Source organism: Bufo bufo, chromosome 1 (genome assembly GCF_905171765.1).
Source record: "Bufo bufo chromosome 1, aBufBuf1.1, whole genome shotgun sequence".
NCBI lineage: Eukaryota > Metazoa > Chordata > Amphibia > Anura > Bufonidae > Bufo > Bufo bufo.
This window is the reverse complement of record NC_053389.1, coordinates 228,442,953-228,470,774: the sequence shown is the minus strand read 5'-3', so window position 1 is coordinate 228,470,774 and position 27,822 is coordinate 228,442,953.

Sequence of the window (27,822 nt, the reverse complement as noted above, 5' to 3'; positions counted from 1 at the left end):
TGGATGATGAATGCCACACAACTCCAGGCACATTTAAGGGAGGTGAGAGGCACCCAAGCGTCAATTCAGACCATTCAAAACCATTAACATCAGCGTAGTCTGCGTGCCAGATGACCTGCAAGGGTACCTGACCACACCACCAGGCCCAGGCGTCGTAGCCTTGCATGGGCCAGGGAACATCTACACTGGACGAGGGACCAGTAGGTCTATGTAACACCACACATAACACACATTGATAACTCTCTGAGTACAGATAATATAGTAGATGCTACCTGCAATCCTATGTAACACCATTGATAACACACAGTCATAACTCTCTGAGTACAGATAATATAGTAGATATTACCTGCAGTTGTATGTAAGACCATAGATAACACACAGTGATAACTCTGAGTACATACACTCACCTAAAGAATTATTAGGAACACCTGTTCTATTTCTCATTAATGCAATTATCTAGTTAACCAATCACATGGCAGTTGCTTCAATGCATTTAGGGGTGTTGTCCTGGTCAAGACAATCTCCTGAACTCCAAACTGAATGTCAGAATGCGAAAGAAAGGTGATTTAAGCAATTTTGAGCGTGGCATGGTTGTTGGTGCCAGACGGGCCGGTCTGAGTATTTCACAATCTGCTCAGTTACTGGGATTTCCACGCACAACCATTTCTAGGGTTTACAAAGAATGGTGTGAAAAGGGAAAAACATCCAGTATGCGGCAGTCCTGTGGGCGAAAATGCCTTGTGGATGCTAGAGGTCAGAGGAGAATGGGCCGACTGATTCAAGCTGATAGAAAAGCAACGTTGACAGCAAAGCATTTGTGAAGCCACAACACGCACAACCTTGAGGCGGATGGGCTACAACAGCAGAAGACCCCACCGGGTACCACTCATCTCCACTACAAATAGGAAAAAGAGGCTACAATTTGCACGAGCTCACCAAAATTGGACTGTTGAAGACTGGAAAAATGTTGCCTGATCTGATGAGTCTCGATTTCTGTTGAGACATTCAAATGGTAGAGTCCGAATTTGGCGTAAACAGAATGAGAACATGTATCCATCATGCCTTGTTACCACTGTGCAGGCTGGTGGTGGTGGTGTAATGCTGTGGGGGATGTTTTCTGGGCACACTTTAGGCCCCTTAGTGCCAATTGGGAATCGTTTAAATGCCACGGGCTACCTGAGCATTGTTTCTGACCATGTCCATCCCTTCATGACCACCATGTACCCATCCTCTGATGGCTACTTCCAGCAGGATAATGCACCATGTCACAAAGCTCGAATCATTTCAAATTGGTTTCTTGAACATGACAATGAGTTCACTGTACTAAAATGGCCCCCACAGTCACCAGATCTCAACCCAATAGAGCATCTTTGGGATGTGGTGGAACGGGAGCTTCGTGCCCTGGATGTGCATCCCTCAAATCTCCATCAACTGCAAGATGCTATCCTATCAATATGGGCCAACATTTCTAAAGAATGCTATCAGCACCTTGTTGAATCAATGCCACGTAGAATTAAGGCAGTTCTGAAGGCAAAAGGGGGTCCAACACCATATTAGTATGGTGTTCCTAATAATTCTTTAGGTGAGTGTATAATATTGTAGATATTACCTGCAGTCCTATGTAACACTATAGATAACACACAGTGATAATTCTGAGTAAAGATAATATAGCAGATATCACTTGCAGTCCTATGCAATGCCATAGATAACACATAGTGATAACTGAGTACAAATAATGTAGTAGATACTGTATTACCTGCAGTTCTATGTAACACCATTGATAACACACAGTGATAACTCTAAGTACAGATAATGTAGCAGATGTCACCTGTAATTGTCACACAGATAACACAAGGATAGCTACTGTGTAGTAGATGTGTAGTACCCCAGAACTGGGGTACTACAAATTGTTAATTGTTTGTTGCACTATGCATTTCACTGTTTGTTTTCTGAGTATCACTACCAGCAAGGAAGAAATGACAAATGTTGGCAGGAACAGAGCTAACCACCCTGTCCCTCCTCTCTTGGTAGGAGTGGGCTGGTCCTGATTCCTGCCAAGGGTGGGGAGTTCTTGTCTAGAGGCAGAATGGAGAGGACGGAGCCTGCAGTGCTCCTTCTCCTACAGAGAATTCTCCGGAGAGAACCTTTACTAAATTGCCTCAAGTAAAGCCTTGAGAGGATAAAGACAGCAGAGTGAACTGCTATATTCAGCGACCACAGACACTACTGTGAGGTGAGGGACTACAGCTAAGCCACCCATCACCAGAATACCACTAGGCTGGCATCACCTAAGTGCTAAATTGACACCAACCAACCTGCTTCCATATCCTTGCTGGTGCCAGAGAAGAATCTGCTGCTACTGTATGTATTTCAAGTTCTATGTTGCACTTAGTAGCAAGGACTCTGTTATGTTCAACTCTGGCCTCAATCTTCAGTGCTATAACTTTCACTGCAATGGACCCCAGAGAATGATGGCCTGAGGTATGACACGTGTCACTATAACACTATATCAGGGCCACTACCACTCCCATCCTCTACACTGGCTCCAATGGGTGCTCTCTGCATATGTCACCTGTAATCCTATGTAACACCACATATAACACAATGATCACTCTCTGAGTACAGATAATGTAGTAGATGTCACCTGCAGTCCTGCAGCAGATGACCCAAGGTTCCTATTTGGAAACCATTTCCTCCTTTGGCTTGCCAAAGATCCAGACACTGGCAATGGGGCGAGGCCAGCAGAAATTCTTCCCTAGCCATGGCGCTTGCTAATACTATAACTCCCCTGTCCAGTGCTGCTCTTTAGTTGTGATGCGTTGGATAGAGGAGTCAGACAGAAGTTTTTGTTAAGGGTTCTCCATTAACGTTCGGATTCATATCCTATCTCTTGACTCTGTGTGGTTTTTCGATCGTGTCTTCTGCTGTTCACCAGTGCCACACACAATTAGACTCTCATCACATTCCCATGCACTCATGGTGTACTATTTCCGGCTAGCAGACCACCCCCTATCTCTCATCCAATCCTGCCTAGCTGCCACCTTCGCTTGACATTTGTACAAACCCCATCATCTCTAGACTACAGGCCCTGTCAGAGTCTCCCTGCAGCTCACACTCAGTGCTGCTGTCTTAGAGTGAGCTGTTCAAAAGGACACCCCCCCTCCCCGATCTGGTTAGGCAATGCCCCCTACCAATCCTCAGCAGAAAGGGATTGAAAAAATAAAGTTAAAAATCAACTTCTAGGTCCCGCTAAGCCACTCCCCCGATCCAGTTAGTCCACACCCCCTCCCACTCCTCAGCCGACAGGGATTGAAAAAATGAAGTTAAAAATCAACTTCTATCAGCTGCAGAGGTGGGAGTGACGGTGACTTTCTCCCTGCAGCTCACACTCAGACAGCACAGTGCTGCTGTCTGAGCGTGAGCTGTTCAAAAGGACATCCCCCGATCCGATTAGGGCATGCCCCCTCCCAGTAGCTTTGCAAGGGGGGTGTGGGGGTGCGGGCCACACCGGGTGACACCAGTCTGATGGGGTGTCACCCGCCCCCACTGGCCACCGGACTGACTTACTGCAGTGCAATTTGAATGTGTTAAATAATTTAATTAATTACCTAGGTAGGTCTGGCTGGCGGCTGCTACTGTCTTGTCTGGCCAGCCTACGTGTGTGCCGTGCCGTGCTTGCGGCGCTCAGGCCCAATGAGGCGTGACTGAGTCTGTCAGTGGGGCCGTGGCGGACGGCAGCACCTGCGCAGCTATCTGGAGGACTCTGGATGGAGGGAGGCGAGGAGGCGGAGCTGCTCTGCTGTGGCCTGTAAAAGCTGCCTCTCCAGGCTGGCAGCAGAAGAACACAGAGAAGATTGAGTGAGGCACGACTTGTTGGCCGACCCTGCTGGACTCTGGAGAAGACAACTTAAGGCTGAGACTGGAGCCAGGACCCGACCCCACTCCAGCCAGACCCCAGTGATATATCAGGTACAGTACTACTGATCATTCTCAGCCCATAGAAGCTGCTGAGTTGATTGGAGGGGGAGGACTGTATTGTAACAGAGAGGGGGAGAAAAGAGATGGGGGACAAAATGTACAACATGTCTGTGCCATGGAGCCTGGAGGGGAAGAAATGTGCCACCCATGGGTGGGAGGGGATGACATGATGAGGGGACCCGGGACAATGATGAAGGGAGGGACAATGTTGGATTCTGTGCCATGGGGAAGGGGGGGGGGGGTGACATCATGTCACCCCCCCCCTTTGGCACAGACTCCAACATTGTCCCTCATCATGTCACCCCCCCTGATGGTGCAGACTCCAACATTGTCCCCCATTAGGGAGCATAATGGATGGGGGGCTGATGGCTGACATGGGGGGCATGATGGATGGGGGCTGACAGCTGACATGGGGGCATGATGGATGGGGGCTGACGGCTGACATGGGGGGCATGATGGATGGGGCTGACGGCTGTCATGGGCATGATGGATGGGGTGCTGACGGCTGACATGGGGGGCTGACATGAGGGCATGATGGCTGACATGGGGGCATGATGGCTGACATGGGGGACATGATGGATGGGGGCTGACGGCTGATATGGGGGGCTGATCTGAGGTATGATTAACATTGGGGGTCTGATTGGTGGTCTGACCTGAGGTATAATGGAAAATATTGTTTCCTATTATACTCCTCTAAAACCTATGTGCGTCTTATAGGGCGAAAAGTACAGTCCTCAAACCAGCGATTTAAGCAGAGCGAAGATACCAGGACCACACAGAGGAGAAGCCAGCTGCTGCAGACAGAACCAGGACCAGGTGAGCTGCAAGGGGGGGGGGGGGGGGCGCCGAGATGGTAGCTATGCTTGTGTTGCCAAAAAATCCTTGCACCTGCCCTGGTCACATCCACGTGACAGCAGTGACTCACTCACACAGGCGGCCCACCCAGTGTCTTCAGCTTGTCCTCCTCCTCCAGTGGCCAAATCCCGCGCCTGTGCCGAGGATCCGGATGTCCGCGCACTGGTTTCCAGATAACTGCCAGAAGCATCGGAGTATCCAGTGCGCAGGCCCGTACAGTGACACTCCTGCCATCGCCGCATCGGAGGGCTGTTCAGAGCTCAAACGAAGAGGCGTGCCGTGTTGGAGCTGCCAGCCTGCCTACCTCCTGACTTTGGCAATAGCAATATTTTTACTGCACAGTAGGTGTCCCCTATATTTATATGTAATAAATAAAGAGTCCCACAGTACATAATGTGGGCAAAATATACCAAATTACATAACATTCCCAATAAATAAACTTATTTTTATGTGAAAAAAGGCTATTTTACATTTTTAGTAGTGATACTCTTTGGTGCCAGGGGGTGTACCCTGGCATTTTTATTATGGTACACCATCTGGCACCAAAGTGTATCTATCACTTAAAAAAAATGTAAAATAGCCATTTTTCACATAAAAAACAAGTTTATGTATTGGGAATGTTATGTAATTAGGTATATTTTGCCCACATTATGTACCACATTATATAACATATTTTTGGTTATATGACTAAAATATTATTGCTTCGGGGGGAAGGGGGGGTGACACCATTTTCTACCGCACCGGGTGACACCAGCCCTAGCAACGCCACTGCCCCCTCCCAATCCTCAGCCGACAGGGATTGAAAAAATGAAGTTAAAAATCAACTTCTAGGTCCTGCTAAGCCACGCCCCAATCCGGTTAGGCCACGCCTCCTCCCTCTCAGCCAACAGGGATTGAAAACATGAAGTAAAAAATCAACTTCTGTCAGCTGCAGAGGTGGGAGGGACGGTGACTTTCTCCGTGCAGCTCACACTCAGACAGCACAGTGCTGCTGTCTTAGAGTGAGCTGTTCAAAAGGACACGCCCCTGATCCAGTTAGGCCACGCCCTGTCCCACTCCTTAGCCGACAGGGATTGAAAAAATGAAGTTAAAAATCCACTTCTGTCAGCTGCAGGGGTGGGAGTGAGGGTGACTTTCTCCCTGCAGCTCACGTTCAGACAGCACAGTGCTGCTGTCTGAGAGTGAGCTGTTCAAAAGGACATCCTTGTGTCCGTTCAGGCCCTGTGCCAGACGGTTGACAGAGAGTCTGAAAGCTGGACTGTCCGGCCTAAAACTGGACCCCTAGGGAGGTCACAGTTAAGGGGATGATCCGCTATGGAGGTCAGTGTTAAGGGGCAGATCGCTATAATGGCCACTGTTAAGGGGGCGGGCCCCTGTGGAGGTCATTGTCAAGGGGGTGGTGTGCTGTGAAACTCAATGTTAAAGGGGCAGGCTGCTGTGAATGTCAAAGTGAAGTGGTGGGCTGCTGTGGAGGTCCCATTTAACCCCTTAGGGACACAGCCTTATTTCACCTTAAGGACCAGGCCATTTTTTGCAAATCTGACCAGTGTCACTTTAAGTGGTGATAACTTTAAAACACTTTTACTTATCCAGTCTATTCTGAGATAGTTTTTTCGTCACATATTGTACTTCATGACACTGGTAAAATGAAGTAAAAAAATTCATTTTTATTTATAAAAAAATTGCAAATTTACCCCAAATTTGTAAAAAAATTGCAAATTTCCAAGTTTCAATTTCTCTACTTCTATAATACATAGTAATACCTACAAAAATAGTTATTACTTTACATTCCCCATATGTCTACTTCATGTTTGGATCGATTTGGGAATGATATTTTATTTTTGGGGGATGTTACAAGGCTTAGAAGTTTTGAAGCAAATCTTGAAATTTTTCAGAAATGTTCAAAAACCCACTTTTTAGGGACCAGTTCAGGTTTGAAGTCACTTTGTGAGGCTCACATATTAGAAACCACCCAAAAATGACCCCATTCTAGAAACTAAACCCCTCAAGGTATTCAAAACTGATTTTACAAACGTCGTTAACCCTTTAGGTGTTCCACAAGAGTTAATGGCAAATGGTGATAAAATTTCAGAATTTAGATTTTTTGGCAAATTTTCCATTTTAATCCATTTTTTCCAGTAACAAAGCAAGGGTTAACAGCCAAACAAAATGCTATATTTATTGCCCCGATTCTGTAGTTTGCAGAAACACTCCATATGTAAACTACTGTACGGGCACACAATAGGGCGTAGAGGGAAAGGTGCGACGTATGGTTTTTGGAAGCCAGATTTTGCTGGACTGGTTTTTTGACACCATGTCCCATTTGAAGCCCCCCTGATGCACCCCTAGAGTAGAAACTCCATAAAAGTGACCCCATCTAAGAAACTACACCCCTCAAGGTATTCAAAACTGATTTTACAAACTTTGTTAACCCTTTAGGTGTTGCACAAGATTTAATGGAAAATAGAGATACAATTTCAAAATTTCACTTTTTTGGCAGATTTTCCATTTTAATATTTTTTTTCCAGTTACAAAGCAAGGGTTAACAGCCAAACAAAACTCATTATTTATGGCCCTGATTCTGTAGTTTACAGAAACACCCCTTCCAAAACCGTATGGCATTCCTTTCATTCTGTACCCTGCTGTGTGCCCGTACAGCGGTTTACGACCACATATGGGGTGTTTCTGTAAACTACAGAATCAGAGCCATAAATATTGAGTTTTGTTTGGCTGTTAACCCTTGCTTTGTAACTGTAAAAGAAAATATTAAAATGGAAAATCTGCCAAAAAAGGGAAATTTTGAAATTGTATCTCTATTTTTCATTAAATCTTGTGGAACACCTAAAGGGTTAACAAAGTTTGTAAAATCAGTTTTGAATAACTTGAGGGGTGTAGTTTCTTAGATGGTGTCATTTTTATAGAGTTTCTACTCTAGAAGTGCATCAGGGGGGCTTCAAATGGGACATGGTGTCAAAAAAACCAGTCCAGCAAAATCTGCCTTCCAAAAATCATACGGCGCACCTTTCCCTCTACGCGCTACTGTGTGCCCGTACAGTAGTTTACGGCCACATATGGGGTGTTTTTGCAAACTACAGAATCGGGGCAATAAATATAGCATTTTGTTTGACTGTTAACCCTTGCTTTGTTACTGGAAAAAATGGATTAAAATGGAAAATTTGACAAAAAAATCTAAATTCAGAAATTTTATCACCATTTGCCATTAACTCTTGTGGAACACCTAAAGGGTTAATGACGTTTGTAAAATCAGTTTTGAATACCTTTATGGGTGTAGTTTCTAGAAAGGGGTCATTTTTGGGTGGTTTCTATTATGTAAGCCTCACAAAGTGACTTCAGACCTGAACTGGTCCCTAAAAAGTGGGTTTTTTAAAATTTTTGAAAAATTTCAAGATTTGCTTCTAAACATCTAAGCCTTGTAGCATCCCCCAAAAATAAAATATCATTCCCAAATTGATCAAAACATGAAGTAGACATATGGGGAATGTAAAGTAATAACTATTTTTGTAGGTATTACTATGTATTATAGAAGTAGAGAAATTGAAAGTTGGAAATTAGCAATTTTTTTTAAAAAAATGGTAAATTTGGTATTTTTTTATAAATAAAAATGAATTTTTTTGACTTCATTTTACCAGTGTCATGAAGTACAATATGTGACGAGAAAACTTTCTCAGAATGGCCTGGATAAATCAAAGTGTTTTAAAGTTATTACCACTTAAAGTGACACTGGTCAGATTTGCAAAAAATGGCCTAGTCCTTAAGGTGAAATAAGGCTGTGTCCCAAAGGGGTTAAGGAGATGGGGTACTATGGAGATCACTAATAAAGGTGTGGTCACTTTGGAAGTCACTGTGAAAGGGGCAGGCCACTGTGTAGGTCACTGTAAAGGGGGCAGGATGCTGTGGAGGTCACAAGAGGGCAGGGAATGGTGGAAGTCAGTGTTAAGGGGACGGTCTGCTATGGAGGTCAGTGCTAAGGGGCAGGGTGCTGTAGAGGTCACTGTTAAGGGGACGGGGTGTTGTGGAGGTCACATTTTAAAATTTTAAGGGAACAGAGCTCTGTGGAGGTCACTGTTAAGCGGGCGGGTTATTGTGGAAATCACTGTTAACGAGATGGGGTACTGTGGGGGTGACAAATAAAGCATAGGCCACTCTTTATTTTTGTACCTGTACGCCCCATGTATTTCCAATCACCGCCGCTCGGCAGGCGGTGATCGGAACCTGGTGCCTGCTCAAATCATTGAGCAGGCACCTTGGCTAAATGCGAGGGGGGGTCCAGTGACCCCCACGTGTCGGCGATCGCCGCAAACTGCAGGTCAATTCTGACCTGCGGTTTGCGGCTTTTCACTGTTGCGGCAGCGGTGCCATCGGGTCCCCATGCGGCTGTAGGGGGGACCCGATGGCATGCAAGGCAGCGCGATGCCTTCATAGGCATAGGCACTGCCTTCCGGTGACGAGACTGTGAGATCCAGCCCCCTGGATCTCACAGGCCGGAAGCTGTATGAGTAATACACACAGTATTACTCATACAGCTAATGCATTCCAATACAGAAGTATTGGAATGCATTGTAAAGGGGATTAGACCCCCAAAAGTTGAAGTCCCAAAGTGGGACAAAAAATAAAGTAAAGAAAAAGTTGGGGGAAAAAAGTTTGCCCCCAAGAAATTAAAAGTTTCAAGTAAAAATAAACAAAAACGTAATTTTCCCCAAATAAAGTAAAAAAAAATTGGTAAAAAATAGGGGATAAAAAAGTAGACATATTAGGTATCGCCGCGTCCGTATCGACCAGCTCTATAATTATATTACATGAGCTAACCCTTCAGATGAACACCGTAAAAAATAAAAAATAAAAACTATGCTAAATAAACAATTTTTATTCACCTTACATCACAAAAAGTACAACAGTAAGCGATCAAAAAGGCGTAAGCCCACCAAAATAGTACTAATCTAACCATCACCTCATCCCGCAAAAAATGAGAACCTACCTAGGACAATCGCCCAAAAAAAAAAAAAAAATATGGCTCAGAATATGGAGACACTAAAACATCATTTTTTTGTTTTAAAAAAGCTGTTATTGTGTAAAACTTAAAGGGAACCTGTCACCTGGATTTTGGGTATAGAGCGGAGGACATGGGTTGCTAGATGGCCGCTAGCACATCCGCAATACCCAGTCACAAATAGCTCTGTGTGATTTTATTGTGTAAAAAAAACTGATTTGATACATATGCAAATTAACCTGAGATGAGTCCTGTATGTCAGATGAGTCAGGGACAGGACTCATCTCAGGTTAATTTGCATATGTATCAAATCATTTTTTTACACAATAAAAGCACACAGAGCTATGGGGACTGGGTATTGCGGATGTGCTAGCAGCAGCTCTATACACAAAATCCCGGTGACAGGTTCCCTTTAAGTACATAAAAAAAAGTATACATATTAGGTATCGCCGCATCCATATCGACCGGCTCTATAAAAATATCACATGACCTAACCCCTCAGGTAAACACTGTTAAAAATAAAAATAAAAAGGTGTAAAAAAAGCCATTTTTTGTCATCTTACATCACAAAAAGTGTAATAGCAAGCGATCAAAAAGTCATATGCACCCCAAAATAGTGCCAATCAAACCGTCATCTCATCCCGCAAAAAATGAGACCCGACCTAAGATAATCGCCCCAAAAACTGAAAAAACTATGGCTCTCAGACTATGGAGACACTAAAACATGATATTTTTTTTGTTTCAAAAATGATATTATTGTGTAAAACTTACATAAATAGAAAAAAGTATACATATTAGGTATCGCCGCGTCCGTAATAACCTGCTCTATAAAAATATAATATGACCTAACCCCTCAGGTGAACACAGTAAAAAAAAAAAAATACGATGTAAAAAAAACCATTTTTTTGTCACCTTACATTAAAAAAAGTGTAATAGCAAGCGATCAAAAAGTCATACGCACCCCAAAATAGTGCCAATCAAACCGTCATCTCATCCCATAAAAATTTAAATCCTACCTAAGATAATCGCCTAAAAACTGAAAAAACTATGGCTCTCAGACTATGGAGACACTAAAACATGATTTTTTTTGTTTCAAAAATCAAATCATTGTGTAAAACTTACATAAATAAAAAAAAAGTATACATATTAGGTATCGCCGCGTCCATGACAACCTGCTCTATACAAATACCACATGATCTAACCTGTCAGATGAATTTTGTAAATAACAAACAAAAAAAACGGTGCCAAAACAGCTATTTCTTGTTACCTTACCTCACAAAAAGTGTAATATAGAGCAACCAAAAATCATATGTACCCTAAACTAGTACCAACAAAACTTCCACCCTATCTCGTAGTTTCTAAAATGGGGTCACTTTTTGGGAGTTTCTACTCTACGGGTGCATCAGGGGGGCTTTAAATGAGACATGGTGTCAAAAAAACTGTCCAGCAAAATCTGCCTTCCAAAAACCGTATGGCATTCCTTTCCTTCTGCGCCCTGCCGTTTGCCCGTACAGGAGATTACGACCACATATGGGGTGTTTCTGTAAACTACAGAATCAGGGCCATAAATATTGAGTTTTGTTTGGCTGTTAACCCTTGCTATGTAACTGGAAAAAAAATATTAAAATGGAAAATCTGCCAAAAAAGTGAAATTTTGAAATTGTATCTCTATTTTCCATTAATTCTTGTGGAACACCTAAAGGGTTAACGACATTTGTAAAATCAGTTTTGAATACCTTGATGGGTGTAGTTTCTTAGATGGGGTCACTTTTGTGGAGTTTCTACTCTAGGGGTGCATCAGGGGGGCTTCAAATGGGACATGGTGTCAAAAAAACCAGTCCAGCAAAATCTGCCTTCCAAAAACCGTATGGCATTCCTTTCCTTCTGCGCCCTGCCGTGTGCCCGTACAGCAGTTTACGACCACATATCGGGTGTTTCTGTAAACTAAAGAATCAGGGCCATAAATATTGAGTTTTGTTTGGCTGTTAACCCTTGCTTTGTAACTGGAAAAAAAATATTAAAATGAAAAATCTGCCCAAAAAGTTAAATTTTGAAATTGTATCTCTATTTTCCATTTATTCTTGTGGAACACCTAAATGGTTAACGACGTTTGTAAAATCAGTTTTGAATACCTTGAGGGGTTTAGTTTCTAGAATGTTTTTTTCTGGGTGGTTTCTATTATGTAAGCCTCACAAAGTGACTTCAGAACTGTACTGGTCCTTAAAAAGTTGTTTTTGAAAATTTCTGAGAAATTTCAAGATTTACTTCTAAACTTCTAAGCTTTGTAATGTCCCCCAAAAATAAAATGTCATTCCTAAAATGATCCTAACATGAAGTAGACATATAGGAAAGGTAAAGTAATAACTATTTTTGTAGATATTACTATTAGAATTGAGCAGACTCTTGGATGTTCGGGTTCGGCAGGTTCGGGGGAACTTGAAAAAAAGTTCGGGTTCGGGACCCGAACTTGACCTGAACTTGACCCCGAACCCCATTGAAGTCAATGGGGACCCGAACTTTTGGCCACTAAAATAGCTCTAAAATAGTCCTGGAAAGGGCATCAAAATGTGCTTAAAAGAATGGCAATTGTTCTGCAAACAAATGTGGATAGGGAAATCACTTAAAAAAACATAAAATACAGAAAAATTTTAAATAAAAATCTGGATCGATGAGTAGGACGTTGAGGAGGCGGTGGATGGGTGGATGTGGCGGTATAGGTTAACGTGGCGGTGTAGGTGGAAGCGGCGGTGAAGGAGGAATAGGTAGCCAACACTGATTTGTGTTGTTTTTTATTTTTAAATATTTAAAATATTGGGACATATAACAAAATAAAACAAAGAATAAGTGCACTTAAGTGCAAGAATGTATGGTTGAGGCTGGTATAAATGTCTATTCTGCACAAGGTACGGACAAGACCTGTGGGATCCATGCCTGGTTAATTTTAATAAACGTAAGCTTGTCCACATTGGCTGCGGCCTGTGATAATGCTCTTTGCCGTGCTAAACACACGTTCACACTATACACTGGCTGCAGGGCAGGTCAGCACCTCCAAGGCTGACAAAGCTTTTCCACATTAGGGCCATGCTAACCCTGCCTTCTCAGGTGCTGGCGGTGCTCCAGCTGCGTTGGCGACCTCCTCTGCCTTCGCCTTGTGCTTCCACTGTGCCCCCGCTGTTAATTGGGAATGCCATCATCAGTGTGCGCTTGTAGTCGCGCATCTTCCGATCAGTAACAGATGTTTTCACTGAATTTAGTTCCCTGTCAGCAATGCAGAGCAGGGGTTCATTCACGGCAAAAGGGGGTTCATGTCACCCAGCAATAGAACAGACGATTTTGAGAGATTTAGGCCCCTGTCAACCAGGCACAGCAGGGGTTCATTCACGGGAAAAGGGGGTTCATGTCACACAGCAATAGAACAGACTATTTTGAGAGATTTAGGCCCCTGTCACCCAGGCACAGGAGGGGTTTATTCACGGCAAAAGGGGGTTCATGTCACCCAGCAATAGAACAGACGATTTTGAGAGATTTAGGCCCCTGTCACCCAGGCACAGCAGGGGTTCATTCACGGCAAAAGGGGGTTCATGTCACCCAGCAATAGAACAGACGATTTTGAGAGATTTAGGCCCCTGTCACCCTGGCACAGCAGGGGTTTATTCACGGCAAAAGGGGATTCATGTCACCCAGCAATAGAACAGACGATTTTGAGAGATTTAGGCCCCTGTTAACCAAGCACAGCAGGGGTTCATTCACGGCAAAAGGGGGTTCATGTCACCCAGCAATAGAACACACGATTTTGAGAGATTTAGGCCCCTGTCACCCAGGCACAGCAGGGGTTTATTCACGGCAAAAGGGGGTTCATGTCACCCAGCAATAGAACAGACGATTTTGAGAGATTTAGGCCCCTGTCACCCAGGCACAGCAGGGGTTCATTCATGGCAAAAGGGGGTTCATGTCACCCAGCAATAGAACAGACGATTTTGAGAGATTTAGGCCCCTGTCACCCAGGCATAGCAGGGGTTTGTATACGCCAAAAATGGTAAAATGTCACCAGACAATTGAAAATAAGAATTTTTTCAATTTAGGGCAAATTGGAACTTTTTGCATTGAAATGGCTTTAAAATAGTCCTTGAAAAGGCTAGAGGGATGTAAAAGGCAGTAAAATGTGCTTAAGAGCATGGCAACTGCTCTGCATACAAATGTGGATAGGGAAATAACTTAAAATAAAATAAAATAACTAAAAATTACAAATTATTAACCTGCAACTCAGAGAAGGAGGTGGATATGGAGTCGGAGGTAGAGGAGGCAGTGAATGTGGTGTTGTAGGTGGAGGCAGCAATAGAGGAGGAGGAGGCAGCCACCAATGTTTTTTTTGTTTTTTTTATTGGGGTAGGTAGCCCCCAAAATATTGGGACAAATAAAAAAAAGAAAACAAAGAATCATTGCACTTGACTTGATTACAAGAATGTATGTTTGATTTGATAAATGTCTATTTTGCACAAGGTACAGACAAGTCTTATGGGATCCAAGCCTGGTTATTTTAATGAACGTGAGCTTGTCCACGTTGGCTGTGGACAGGCGGCTGCGTCTGTCTGTAATGACGCCTCCTGTCATGCTAAATACACGTTCAGAGAGTACACTGGCTGCAGGGCAGGCCAGCACCTCCAAGGCATACAGGGCAAGCTCTGGCCATGTGGACAATTTGGAGACACAGAAGTTGAATGGGGCAGAACCATCAGTCAGTATGTGTAGGCGTGTGCACACATACTGTTCCACCATGTTGTTCAAATGCTGTCTCCTGCTAACACGCTCGATATCAGCAGTTGGGGCCGGTTGTTGCGGCGAGGTGACAAAGCTTTTCCACATCTCGGCCATGATAACCCTGCCTTCTGAGGTGCTGGCGCTGACACAGCTGCGTTGGCGACCTCTTCCTCCTCCCCTGCCTTCGCCTTGTGCTTCCACTTGTCCCCCAGCGTCAGTGGGGAATGCTCTCAGCAGCGCGTCTACCAGCGTGCGCCTGTAGTCGCGTATCTTTCGATCACGCTCCAGTGAGGGAATTAAGGACGGCACATTGTCTTTGTAACGGGGATCCAGCAGGGTGGCCACCCAGTAGTCAGCACACATTAAAATGTGGGCAACTCTGCTGTCGTTGTGCAGGCACTGCAGCATGTAGTCTCTCATGTGTGCCAGGCTGCCCAGAGGTAAGGACAAGCTGTCCTCTGTGGGAGGCGTATTGTCTGCGTCCTCCGTATCCCCCCAGCCATGCACCAGTGATGGGCCCGAGCTGCGTTGGATGCCACCCCGCTGTGAACATGCTTCATCCTCATCCTCCTCCTCCAGTAGTGGGCCCTGGCTGGCCAAATTTGTACCTGGCCTCTGCTGCTGCAAAAAAACTCTTTCTGAGCCACTTCTAAAAGACTGGCCTGAAAGTGTTAGAGATGACCCCTCTTCCTCCTCCTCGTTCTGGTCCACATCCTCTTCCATCATCGCCCTAAGTGTTTTCTCAAGGAGACATAGAAGTGGTATTGTAAGGCTGATAACGGCGTCATCGCCACTGGCCATGTTGGTGGAGTACTCGAAACAGCGCAACAGGGCACACAGGTCTCGCATGGAGGCCCAGTCATTGGTGGTGAAGTGGTGCTGTTCCGCAGTGCGACTCACCCGTGCTGCAGCTGAAACTCCACTATGGCCTGCTGCTGCTCGCACAGTCTCTCCAGCATGTGCAAGGTGGAGTTCCACCTGGTGGGCACGTCGCATATGAGGCGGTGAGCTGGAAGGCCGGAGTTATGCTGTAGAGCAGACAGCCGAGCGGCGGCAGGATGAGAACGCCGGAAGCGCGCACAGACGGCCCGCACTTTACGCAGCAGCGCTGACATGTCGGCAGGGCCGGATTAACGTAGGGGCTGATGGAGCTGCAGCTCCAGGCCCCTACCATAAAATAGGCCCATCTGCCAGCCAAAAGGCCGTCGGGAGGGTTAAAAGTCCTCTGTTGTACACAGCGCAGCCACATAGAGCACAGACAATGCAGAGACGCTCACCTCACGCTGGCAGCAGGGAGCCTGAGGGAGGGACTCGGGAGGAGCGTAATCTGATCCTAGAGTGGAAGCTGCTTCTGCCGGCCCCTCCCCTCCCCGCCCACCAACCAATCAGAGCTGAGGCAAGGCAAGCATTATCAGATCTCAGTCTTCTGAGTAGTACAGGGAGTCTTCACAGGTCCTGTAAGGGAACTGCACAGTGTAAAGTGTAGTTCCCAGGTTAGAACAGTGCATCTGCCAGGACCTGTGATGACATCATCTTCAGCATCACAGGTCCTGCAGAATCTAGCAAAGGAACTGCACCAAAAATGGTGTAGTTCCTAGGTTTGAAAGGTACATCTGCCAGGACCTGTGATGACATCATCACAGGTCCTTCAACCCCTAACAGCAAGTATTAGAAATTCACACAATCAGCTCTGCATTGATCCATACAGACTGGAATGGAGTGGTAAGAGGAGGTCCTCCACTTTTCATCATTTACCCCCCCCCCCCCTCCCTGCCCTGATTTTACTCATTGCTCACTCATGTATAATACTTCAGACATGTACAGTGACCACTACCTCATGTACCTCACACACACAGCGACCATAATGTATAACTGACCACATATTTCTATAAACACTGCATCTACAGTATTATACCTTGTATGCCTCACATCTATATATATATACACACACACACACACACACACTCCATATATTAAACAGTATTATAGATGCAATATGTACAGATATATAATATATATTGCAGTGTACTGATATGTGAGGTACAAGGTATAATATATGCAGTGTGTATAGATATATTGTATATACAGCAGTGTACTGATATGTGAGGTACGAGGTATAATAGATGGTGTGTACAGGTATATTGTATATACAGTATTGGATTGATATGTGAGGTACGAGCTGTAATTTATACCTCATATATCAGTACACTGCTGTATATACTATATACCTGAACACACTGCATATATTATACCACGTTCCTCACATATCAGTACACTGCTGTATACACTATACATCTGTACACACTGTATCTATTATACCTCGTTTGTGTGCCAGGCCTGTTTTGTAATCCCAATCCGGCCCTGATGGCATAAATTATAAAACAGCAGCGAACATAGTTCATGGAACAAAGAGAGAGGCCTGGAATGGGTAGTAGGAGGGGCTATAAAAGGGGAATGGGGGCCCAATTTAGATTCTTGCTATGGGGCCCAGTGATTTCTTTGTACGCCTTTGACAGGAGCAGAGAGATAAGAGAAGTGACAGATGACACAGAGTTTAGATTACAGGTTGAATTAACCCTTTAGGATCAAATTGGCTTCTCAGGAGATATATATGTTAAAGGCATCTCATTCAGTAGCTATATAACTAAGGGTGGGTTCACATCTCCTTTATGGATTCCGTTAAGTGGGGACTGTGGGGACTATTTTATTATCAGCCAGTGACTGTGTTACTGTAATACTGTTATCAATTCAGCACATAGTTTTCCCTGTGCGTGCATTCACATTTCACTTCACTTGGTTGGTTGTACTACTGTCAGTGTCAGACTGTTGTCACTGTGGGTAACAATGCACAACAGACAACAATGCACACCACAGTGACAGCTCCTGAGTCCTCCTGTCCGGCGTCAGCCTCAGCTTCCCTTCACTATCACTATAATCAATCACTCTTCCTGATCCGGACTCACTCATTAGAGAGCTGAAGAGCCGACTGAGTCAGCAAGTGAATCGAATGGATAGCATCTGCGCATGCGCACCGGCACCTAGAGTCTTCGGTTCACTTGCGAGTCAGCTCAGCAGTCAGTGACTCAGCAAGTGAACCGAAGATCCGATTCATGAACCGATTCATCTGAAAGATCCGAACTTCCCATCACTACTGAGGTCATATCCGGTGGGCCGCGGCATTACAGGAACAGCACCAGCTACTCTGACGTCCTGCCGCCAGATATACGTCACAGGATATCCGGCGGCAGGACGTCAGAGCAGCTGGTGCGGTTCCTGTAATGCCGGCCCACCGGATATGACCTCAGTGCGCCCGCGGTTATCCCTTCTGCACGCTGCGCTGTGTACAACCTGCTCAGCAGTTTCGACCAGCACACGGCCCACAGCGCTCAGCCACACCAGCCCGTGAGACAGCAGGAGCTTCTGGAGCAGGGCACATATCAGATAAACTCATCCAGTTGGAAGGGAGGGCAATCATAGTGCTGTTATGATTTATGGACACAGCTCTCAGTATGCTTAGCCAGCCTTCTATCTGGCTGTTTCTGAGCCTGTGGACTGTGACTCTCAAGAAGCACAGCCAGATAGAAGGCTGGCTAAGCATGCTGAGAGCTGTGTCCATAAATCATAACAGCACTATGAAAATGACTGACTGGCTAAGCATGCTGAGAGCTCAGTCTAAATAACATAGCACATTAAAGAAATTACTGTTTCTAGCTGCTAGTCCACAGTCCACAGCAGCTAGAAACAGTAATTTCTTTAAAGGGATTCTGTCACCAGGTTTGACCCCTGTCAGCTAAACATATGCTGATGTTCAGGGCGTCTTCACGATTCCTAATGTGGGCATATAAATGTCATCTGTGGGCTTATTTAGCTAAAAAACAGCTATTACTAACCTGTCAGTCAAACAAATAAGGTGCCCAAGGGGATGTTAATAGGTGCAAGATGCCCGCCGCACCCACCGCCGTTCGTGCCCAGCGCCGCCTTTCCGGACTTCTGCACCGCCTCCTAATCCTCTGTGCCGCCTCTCGCTCTCCCTCCCTCCCCCCTCCTTCTGCTGTAAGATCTCGCGCTTGCGCACAGGGCTCTGCCTGATGCGGCCGTGCAGACTTCTCCATTTGGCTTCTTACAGCGAAGTGCGCATGCGCCGGCACTTCGCTCAACCCCTGTATGCGCGAGATCTTACAGCAGGAGGAGGGGGGAGGGAGGGAGAGCGAGAGGCGGCACAGAGGATTAGGAGGCGGCGCAGAAGTCCGGAAAGGCGGCGCTGGGCACGAACGGCGGCGGGTGCGGCCGACACCTTGCATTCATTAACATCCCCTTGGGCACCTTATTTGTTTGACTGACAGGTTAGTAAAAGCTGTTTTTTAGCTAAATAAGCCCACAGATGACATTTATAAGCCCACATTAGGAATCGTGAAGACGCCCTGAACATCAGCATATTTTTAGCTGACAGGGGTGAAACCTGGTGACAGAATCCCTTTAATGTGTTATGTTATTCAGACACAGCTCTCAGCATGCTTAGCCAGCCTTCTATCTGACTGGCTAAGCATACTGAGTGCTGTGTCCATAAATCATAACACAGCTCTATGAAAATGACTGTTTCTAGCTGCTGTTGTCCACAGTCCACAGCAGCTAGAAAACAGTAATCTTCATAGCCATGTTAAACGATCACTATAGTGTCAGGAAAACAAAGCGGTTTTCCTGACACTATAGTGCCCTGAGGGTGTCCCACTCTCAGGGTCCCCCTCCCGTGGTCCCCCTCCATGTTGCCAAGATAGACGCCAAATGAAGGGGTAGTTGCAGGAACAAAATACTTTAATGGTATCGATAAAATATATATGTAAGACACTGAGTGCAGTTCCATAAAAAGGCCCAGCAAAATCCTCAGCACCAGGCCCATGATGCTCTTAATCCGGCCCTGCATGTCGGGGCAGTTGTGAATGAATTTCTGCACCACCAAATTCAGCACATGCGCCAGGCAAGGGATGAGCGTCAAACCGGCTAGTCCCAGAGCTGCAACGAGATTTCGCCCATTATCGCACACCACCAGGCCGGGCTTGAGGCTCACTGGCAGCAATCACTCGTCGGTCTGTTGTTCTATACCCCGTCACAACTCCTGCACGGTGTGGGGCCTGTCCCCCAAAAACATCAGTTTCAGAACGGCCTGCTGATGTTTACCCCTGGCTGTGATGAAGTTGGTGGTGAAGGTCTGTCGCTGACCGGATGAGGAGGTGGTAGAAGAGGAGGAGGAAGCCGAGTAGGAAGAGGAGGCAAAGAATGATGCCCTGCGATCCTTGGCGGCAGAAGGACGTGCGCCAAACAGCACTCCGCCTGGGGCCCAGCCGCCACTACATTTACCCAGTGTGCAGTTAGGGAGATATAGCGTCCCTGGCCGTGCTTACTGGTCCACGTTTCTGTGGTTAGGTGGACCTTGCCACATATGGCGTTGCGCAGTGCACACTTGATTTTATCCGATACTTGGTTGTGCAGGGAGGGCACAGCTCTCCTGGAGAAGTAGTGGCGGCTGGGAACGACGTACTGTGGGACAGCAAGCGACATGAGCTGTTTGAAGCTGTCCGTCTCCACCAGTCTGAATGACAGCATTTCAAAGGCCAGTAGTTTAGAAATGCTTGCATTCAGGACAGGGGATCGAGGGTGGCTAGGTGGGAATTTACTCTTTCTCTCAAAGGTTTGTGAGATGGAGAGCTGAACGCTTCCGTGTGACATGGTGGAGATGCTTGGTGTCGGAGGTGGTGTTGTTGGTGGCACATCCTCTGTTTGCTGGGCGGCAGATGCCAACGTTCCTCCAGAGGCGGAGGAAGAGGCCGAGGCAGCAGCAGAAGAGGGAGCAGGAGGGGCCTGAGCCCTTTCTTGGTTTTGAAGGTGCTTCCTCCACTGCAGCCCGTGTCTCGCATGTAGATGCCTGGTCATGCAGGTTGTGCTAAGGTTCAGAACGTTAATGCCTCGCTTCAGGCTCTGATGGCACAGCGTGCAAACCACTCGTGTCTTGTCGTCAGCACATTGTGTGAAGAAGTGCCATGCCAGGGAACTCCTTGATGCTGCCTTTGGTGTGCTCGGTCCCTGGTGGCGGTGGCCAGTAGCAGGCGAACTGTTTTGGCGACGGCTGCTCTGCTTTTGCACCCTGCTCCCGCTTTTGCTACGCTGTTGGCTTGGTCTCACCACTGCCTCTTCCTCCGAACTCTGAAAGCCAGTGGCACGACCTTCATTCCATGTGGGGTCTAGGACCTTATAGTCCCCTGCATCGTCTTCCACCCAGTCTTCCTCTCTGACCTCCTTTTCGGTCTGCACACTGCAGAAAGACGACGCAGTTAGCACCTGTGTTTCGTCATCATCAGAGACGTGCTGAGGTGGTATTCCCATGTCCTCATCAGGAAACATAAGTGGATGTGCGTCAGTGCATTCTATGTCTTCCACCCCTGGGGAAGGGCTAGGTGGATGCCCTTGGGAAACCCTGCCAGCAGAGTCTTCAAACAGCATAAGAGACTGCTGCATGACTTGAGGCTCAGACAGGTTCCCCGATATGCACGGGGGTGATGTGACAGACTGATGGGCATGGGTTTCAGGCGCCACCTGTGCGCTTTCTGCAGAAGACTAGGTGGGAGATAATGTGAACGTGCTGGATCCACTGTCGGCCACCCAATTGACTAGCGCCTGTACTTGCTCAGGCCTTACCATCCTTAGAACGGCATTAGGCCCGACCAAATATCGCTGTAGATTCTGGCGGCTACTGGGACCTGAGGTAGTAGGTCCCAGTAGGACGTGTAGCTGTGGCAGAACGGCCACGTCCTCTCCCTGCACCAGAGGCTCCACCAACACCACCACCGCGACCATGACCGCGTCCCTTATTAGATGTTTGCCTCATAGTTAGCATTCACAAAGCAAAGTAAAAATTGGTTAAGTATGTTAAAAATAATTAACCGCCAATATAAACCCTGATGTAGGGTATTGCACTCCATTTTTTTTTTAACTCTATATGACAGCGGTATTTGTGGCCTAAATGTGACTGTATTCGATGTACGTTAAATCCAAAATGATCAGTATATGAACACACGGTTTATTTAAACCGCAGTAAACAAATGGCCGTATTTGTGGCCAAAATGTGACTGTATTCTATGTACGTTAAATTCAAAATGAGCAGTATATGAACACACAGTTTATTTCAACCGCAGTAAACGAATGGCCGTATTTGTGGCCTAAATGTGACTGTATTCTATGTACGTTAAATTCAAAATGAGCAGTATATGAACACACGGTTTATTTCAACCGCAGTAAAGGAATGGCCGTATTTGTGGCCTAAATGTGACTGTATTCTATGTACGTTAAATTCAAAATGAGCAGTATATGAACACACGGTTTATTTCAACCGCAGTAAACGAATGGCCGTATTTGTGGCCTAAATGTGACTGTATTCTATGTACGTTAAATTCAAAATGAGCAGTATATGAACACACGGTTTATTTCAACCGCAGTAAATGAATGGCCGTAATTGTGGCCTAAATGTGACTGTATTCTATGTACGTTAAATTCAAAATTAGCAGTATATGAACACACAGTTTATTTCAACCGCAGTAAACGAATGGCCGTATTTGTGGCCTAAATGTGACTGTATTCTATGTACGTTAAATTCAAAATGAGCAGTATATGAACACACGGTTTATTTCAACCGCAGTAAACGAATGGCCGTATTTGTGGCCTAAATGTGACTGTATTCTATGTACGTTAAATTCAAAATGAGCAGTATATGAAAACACGGTTTATTTCAACCGCAGTAAATGAATGGCCGTATTTGTGGCCTAAATGTGACTGTATTCTATGTACGTTAAATTCAAAATGAGCAGTATATGAACACACGGTTTATTTCAACCGCAGTAAACGAATGGCAGTATTTGTGGCCTAAATGTGACTGTCACCTATGCACGTGTAATCAAAGATGACCAGTATATGAAAAAAAAGATTTTTTTTTAAACGCAGTAACCTAATGGCCGTATTTGTGGCCTAAATGTGACAGTCACTTATGCACGTGTAATCAAAGATGACCAGTATATGAAAAAAAAATAAAATTTAAGCACAGTCAGCAAAAAAGCTGTATTTATGGACTAGCAGACATGCAGATAGATAGTGCTGGTGCACTATATGAAAAAAATATAATTTTAAGCACAGTCAGCAAAAAATCTGTATTTCTGGACTTGCAGACATGCAGGTAGATAGTGCTGCACCAGCATGTCTGCATAAAATGGCTGCCGATTAGGTATTCCTAGTGACAAACTGAAGTAAAAAAAAAATGCGTTTTCAACAGAAGTTGGCTCAGTGCAGGCTTAAAAAAACTGTGCACTGCACCCACAAAACACATTGGATTGAGAATGCTGAGTTATAAGGCAGTTCTTCTTAGTATTTATCCCTGATCTGTCCCTGACAGCAGCAGCATCCTCTCCCTACACTAAGAATAGCAGAGTGACGTGCAGCGCTACGTGACTCAGCCTTATATAGAGGCTGGGTCACATGCTGCAGTTGGCCAATCACAGCCATGCCAATAGTTGGCATGGCTGTGATGGCTTCTAAGGGCACAGAGTTAAACGCTTGTTGATTGGCTGCTTTGCAGCCTTTCAAAAAGCGCCATAAAAATCGCCGAACACCGAACACAAACCCGAACTTTTACATAAATGTTCGGGTCGGGTCCAAAAAAAGCTAAAGTTCGAGTTCGCTCAACTCTAATTACTATGCATTATAGAAGTAGAGAAATTGAAACTGTAAATTTGCAAATTTTTCTAAATTTTTGGCAAATTTGGTATTTTTTTTTATAAATAAAAGTGCATTCTTTTTACTCCATTTTACCAGTGTCATGAAGTACATTATGTGACGAAAAAACAATCTCAGAATGGCCTGGATAAGTAAAAGCGTTTTAAAGTTATCACCACTTAAAGTGACACTGGTCAGATTTGCAAAAAATGGCCTAGTCCTTAAGGTGAAATAAGGCTGTGTCCTTAAGGAGTTAAAGGGGCAGCTGCTGTGGGGGTAATTGTTAAGGGGGCGGGTTATTGTGGAAATCACTGTTAAGGAGACGGGGTACTGTGGACTGGGAATAGTGGAGGTCACAAATAACTTATGGTCAGTGTTAAGGGGCGGGTGCTGTAGAGGTCACTGTTAGTGGGCGGGCCCCTGTGGATGTCACTGTCAAGGGGGCGGGGTGCTGTGGAACTCACTGTTAAAGGGGCAGGCTGCTGTGAAGGTCAAAGATAAGGGGATGGGCTGCTGTGGAGGTCCCATTTTAAGTCGGGACACTGTGGGGGGGTCAGTGTTAAGAGGCGGGGGGCTATGGAGGTCACTGTTAAGGGGGTGGGGTACTGTAGATGTCACTGTTATAGGGGATACTGTCGATATCTTTTAACGAGACACACAAACATTAAATGAAATAGATGAAATATACCCGTGCGAAGCCGGGTCCTTCTGCTAGTATACTCTATGGAGCAAATATAATTGAGAGACCCTGTGAGCCTCACTTACTGCCACCTCAGGTAAATACTGTAACACTTCCTCCCGCATCTGCTCGGTCAGGTCTGCAATGTCTAGCTTCCATTTCTCATATAGCTGCATGGGATGTTTCTTATATTGCATTTCCATAAGACTTCTATAATGGAGTGAGATTACACCACTAGTGTCTCCATGCGTGGCAGTGAGGTCTATGATGGTGTGTTTCGCCACAGGTGTTATAGCAGCCTGTTTCTCTTGGGACTGTATGGCATGTCTTACTTTCAGGTAAAAATAAAATAATGTCTTAAGTAGGCTAAACTCCTGTTGTAGCTGAGTAAATGCCTTGAGAGCACCATTAGCAAATAGTTGGGTGATACTGTACGTCTGAGCTCGTATACCTCCCATGCCTGCACATTTGACACTTTATCTAGTTCCCGATACATACGGTTAGGCCATATTGGGGTATGTTCTGTATACCCTGTAATTCCAGCCAGTTCTCTAGCCTTCCACCATACTCCATGTATGGTGCGCAATAGATGATATTGACTACCGCGTGTATAGAAAGTTCCATCCTCCAGGGCTGACATTAGGCATTTGCCATTGAGGAGATGCCATACAATCCATCCAGTCGTGTTGACCTTATCCCCATCTCCCCATCCCCTAAGGTGTTCTAGTTGGGCCACCAAATAATATATCCATGGATCCGGTACCGTGAGTCCCCCCTGCGTTTTCAGCCTATGCAGCATTGGGAATTTTATACGCGGGATTCCCCTCTTTCAGATGAGATCCCTTAAGATCACATTTATTTTATAGAAAAATTGGAGTGGTATCAAAATCTGGGCATTATGCAATACATAGAGAAGCTGGGGCATGAGAATCATTTTTAATTGATTTATGTGTCCGACTAGAGTGAGGGGCAATGGGGTCCAGGCCTGTACCTAGCATCTGAATTTATCCAGCAAAGGGACAAGATTCAACTCCCCAAAGTCCTGGGTCCTGGCCGACACCTGAATTCCCAGGTATTTAAAAGATATGACTGTAGCCCTGCAGTGGGGTCAACGTCACTGTTTGTACTATTACACAATGGCATCAATACCGACTTTGTCCAGTTAATGACCAAGCCAGACAGCTTACCAAAGTGGTTTATTATCGACATGGCCTCTGGAAGAGACAAAGCCATTTAACCAAAAACAGTAGTAGATCATCTGCGTATAAGGCAACCTTTTCGGATAAAGATCCATATTGGAAGCCTCTTACTGCTGCTGCTGTTCTAAGCGCAGAGGTTCCACCGCCACCGCAAATAGTAGCGGCGACAGAGGACATCCCTGTCTAGTCCCCCTGTGCAAGGGAATGGAGTCTGAGAGTCTTCCATTCACCCGTATTCGGGCCGTGGGACAGGCATAAAGTATTTGTATCCATTTAATAAACTCAGGTCCAAAACCCATCTTTCCCATCACTGTCCACGGGTATCGCCATTCCATGCTGTTGAATACTTTGGCCAAATCAAGGGATGCAACTGCCGCAATTAAGGCATGGACCTGGCTAGCCTGAATATTTAAATATAATCGCCGGATATTTACTGCTGTGGATATGTTCGGCATAAAGGCTGCCTGATCAGTGTGAAAAAATGATGTTACTACTAAGTTTAAGCGATTTGCCAGTACATTCGCTAATATTTTAACATCTACCTGGAGTAGGGATATGGTGTGGCAGGCGCAGCACTATGAAGTGCCTTTTGCGCTGTAGCATTAGAAGAATTCTGATATCTCTGACCTTTTAGTCTAACCAGACTGTCTATTACTCTGCAATTCCTCTAGCGTCATTCTATGGAAACAGTAGGTTTAAAGAGCACACCAAATGCTTGAAATAACTTCTTTATTAACTTCAATTTTTCTTCATATATAACACTTCCGCCTCTGCAGCAGATAGTCCATGTACAAAACACGTGTTGAATAAAGTATCATAAAATGGCGGCATGCATAAGATGGTGGTTCAACTGTTCAATCTTATCATTCAACATAAAATGGTGGATATGTATCTCTCTTCAGTATCTGTACTCTCACTTTAAGTTATTTAAGCACTTTATGATTTCTCTGAGCTGTATATCTGAGGTCCAACTAATAGTTCTACTTGCTGAATTTGGTCGCAATTTGCAGTATTCAGTTAGCAGTAACTATTTGCAGATTGGTTGAGTATGATCTGGTATGGTTGTATGTAATTTGGATTGCATTATGGAATTTGGATTGTGAACTTTGTAGCTTGCAATTGGTGGAACTGTAAGTAAACACACATATAACTGGTTCAGTATACAGTTCTAATCACTATATTAACAGTAGGAACATTATATAATTGTTTTAAATACCTATTTTGGCCTCTCTGCTTCCATAAAACACAGCTCTTAGTGGAGTGAATGTTCAGCTTCTCTCCTCTGGTGTAATGATTCTAGCAGCTCCTGCTAGGGGAATTTCCCATACAGGCTGTGTGTGAGGCTGGCTGTGATTGGTCATAACTGTTGCCGTGTGTGAGGCTGGCTGTGATTGGTCAAAACTCCTGCCCAACAACAACAGTTTAACTCTATGCTTTCTGTTGTTTCTGCTGTGTCATTGAGCTTACCTCACATCCATATAATGAATCTTAAAGGCATATTATCTTTTCTGTTTCTGTGAACATGATGTATAACAGTTATATGACATTTAAACATGAAGTCACTGTAAATAACTCAGCTTTTGTCTTTAACACACAAGAATAGGTGTATAAACATATAAGCTATATTAGCAAGCTAGGACAGGTCTTAACTGGCCAGCTACATATGGGTCTATAGGACTCCGCTGCTAGGACTTCTTTACCCGGTTTAGAGAGCACCACCACCAGGGGCGTCGTTAGGTCAAAACATTCGGGGCTTGATCCCCGGATGTTTTGTCCAGTGCCCCAAATGTTATGCTGCTAGCATTTAATTTTTTTATTTGGCTATTCCAGGGCCCTTTAATATTGATTGGACCTGGGCAACCCACCACAGATTATCCCCCCACCCCGCTTGTACTTGTTCCGCTGATCTGCTACTTGCAGGCTGCGTGGGCATGAGTTCAGTCGCTTCGGTGCGCAATCCCGTCCTGCGGCGCGTGATGGGATTGCGCACCCAAGTGACTGAACTCATGCCGGCGCAGCCTGCAAGTAATGGATCAGCGGAACAAGTACAAGGGGGTGGGGGAATAATCTGTGGGGTTGCCTAGGATCCACTCCCATCAATATTAACCCCTTAAGGACTCAGCCCTATTTCACCTTAAGGACGGCCATTTTTTGCAAATCTGACCAGTGTCACTTTAAGTGCTGATAACTTTAAAACACTTTGACTTATACAGGCCATTCTGAGATTGTTTTTTCGTCACATATTGTACTTCATGACACTGGTAAAATGAAGTAATAAAAATTCATTTTTATTTATAAAAAAAATACCAAATTTACCAAAAAATTTTTAAAAATTGCAAATTTCCAAGTTTCAATTTCTCTACTTCTATAATACATAGCAATACCTCCAAAAATAGTTATTACTTTACATTCCCCATATGTCTACTTCATGTTTGGATCATTTTGGGAATGATATTTTATTTTTTTGGGGATGTTACAAGGCTTAGAAGTTTAGAAGCAAATCTTGAAATTTTGTAGAAATTTTCAAAAACCCAATTTTTAGGGACCAGTTCAGGTCTGAAGTCACTTTGCGAGGCTTACATAATAGAAAC